Consider the following 2,626-nt stretch of genomic DNA (forward strand, 5'->3'; position numbering starts at 1 on the left):
TTCGCATTTTGATCATTCTAGGACTGTTAGATAAAAACACTCTTTGAATTGGCTTAACTTGTGACATCTTGATTGCATTTTGAGTGATAGTAAACTTTCCCAACTGGATTGACACCTTAAGTATTACAACGCATAAGGTTAATTGAACCTACTAGGAGACATAAAAATATTAGTATCATGATCATAACCCTTGATTGATTCCCTGCACCCAATACTTTCTCTTGATTTTACAAACTCTTATTTATTTTCTGTTTTGTTCGGTTACTTGAAATACAATCTTCTTCATTGCCTTAGCTTAATTTGATATATATAATTTCATAGTGCATTGTTTGGTCTCTGTGGATTCAACCCTAAAGTGCTACGATGACACCACTTGATCGTGGTTGAGTGTGCTTTGGGTTTTAATTGAACTCTGATCAGAATCTTCCCTTATACAATTTATCAGCTTCAGGGATGGCTTCATCCCCCAAAAATTGTAGAGTATTGGCATTCTGACCCTTTCTCCAAGGAGTGGTGGTTACCAACAACTCTTCAAACAAACCTTTTCAGATCATAGAACCTCTAGCAACCCCTTCTCTGCCGCCGTGCAGAGCAGTCCATCTATTCTTGTGCTGGCGAGAGCAGTCCATCTATTATTGTGCCGGCGAGACGTTTGATCTTGAAAACTTCTCTAACATCACTCAGTCTGATGATAGTGACCATGAACTCATCTAATGGCCTGTCCATGGATGACCCGTCGATGAACCGTGTGATCACTTGCACCACTCTGCTTCTTAGCTTTGGTACCCAAGCTCCCATGTAATCTTTCTCGACTTGTTTGAGCTACTTTTGTGTAGTGTTTTCCCCTTTCCTTTATGTTGTTGTACTCTGTGTTAAGCTTCTCTACCTATGCATCTAGGGCTTGTATGAACTTTATTATGTTTGATTGAATGAAAGCAATCTTGTGTGACAAAAATAAAAAATAAGTTACCATTCAAGATTTTGCAAAAACTAAAATCTACATCAAAAATCAGAAACTAAGAAAAAACAAAAACCAAAATCTAAAACTCATTTAAAAACCAACAACCATTCATGCCTAAAATTAACTCAAAATTCAGATTAATAGGAAACTTAATCTGAACCATGTTTAAACTGAAATTAGAATAAACCAAAGATTGAACCAAAAGTATATTAATTGTAATCCAAAATAAGTCAAACAAAACCAGTCTTCTTGTTTAAGATTTTGACTTTGACTGATTCAAGATCTCTTAATCTACAATATCATTATTACAAAATGTAATAGTGGTGAGGAAAGCTTCGAATTGTCGTTCTGATCTACGTTCTTGCAATTTCCAATTAAGCCAGTGTTTCGAGGACCATTTTTAAGAACATCGACTAAGTTCACTTCATCATCAACAACAACAACAACAAAAAATCAAATCCAGCCACGTACGTGTCTTCTTCAAAGAAAGAGTCTTTTTACTTTGTCTTCTATTTAGTAAACATCCGAGCCATCTAACTTAAACCAGTTTGACTGTTTGAGACTAGTGTTTTGACTTTTGACGATATTACATTATGGTTTTGAAGACTAGTTTGGTTTTCTTTATGTTAAATTGATTATTGGCGAAACCTTTTCTCTCTCAAAAACCCTAGATCCAGCCGCCGCCGACTGAGTTTCGTCTGTCTATCCAACGCCCGGGGTTTCGCTGACGGTGTGAGAGGGCTCTGCTCTTCTTCTTTGCTTTTTCCAGTTGTAGTCGTTGGTAACTCGTTCTCTTCCTCTCCGGCGGTGCTGAGGAGTGGCTCAACTGTTGTGTCGTGATAGTGCGGAGGCTTACGCTACGGAGTGAGATCTTGGCTCGTTTTCCTCTCCGGCGATTGATGGTGGTGGTTCGAAGCTGATTCGGGCGGCTTTCTATGTAGCTTCAGGGTTCGGATCTGGCTTGGGTCGCACCCTTCCGCTACACCTAACCTCTCTGCTAGAGATCCCAGTTCTCTGGAGGTTAACGGTCGAGTTGGGTTTTAGAGTCTACCGATTATTGGGGAGGATTCTGTGAGTGTCGGTGGCCGAGATTTGAGGACATCCTTAAAGTCGGTGTTCTTGAGAGCTTCCTCAATTTTATGGTTTCAGTCCGACTAAGAAGCGAGGCAACATGGCAGATGCGACGTGGCCAATCCGGAAATGCATCGTGAGGTGAAGCTATGCTAATTTGTGCTCCAATTTCTCATCTTTAGTTGATTAGCATTCTGGTTTTGCGAGATTAGTTCGGAGAAGCCTTTGCTCTTGCTGGTTTTGCTTAGCGTCTCTTGGTCGGTTCAGTCGGATGTATTGTCCGTTTTTGACTTAGGACCGGAACAATGAAAGCCGGAGATACCAAGCTTTTCTGATGTTGCGCCTCTGGATGTTGATGCTAGTGGGACAAGTTCTACTCACCGATCATGAGGTTCTAATAGCTTGGTTTTGAATTGTCTTTCAGTATAGGATTTGATTTTCTCTGTGTTAGTAGTTGTTCTTGTGTCATAGGGTTTATTTAGGTGGTTTAAGAGATGATTTCACACCGAATCGTGGTGTGTTATCTATCTCGTTGAAAAATGCAATATTTCTCGGTTAGGTAGCGTTGGATCCGCTAGTGATTCAGGGTGATAC

Source organism: Camelina sativa, chromosome 12 (genome assembly GCF_000633955.1).
Source record: "Camelina sativa cultivar DH55 chromosome 12, Cs, whole genome shotgun sequence".
Taxonomy (NCBI): domain Eukaryota; kingdom Viridiplantae; phylum Streptophyta; class Magnoliopsida; order Brassicales; family Brassicaceae; genus Camelina; species Camelina sativa.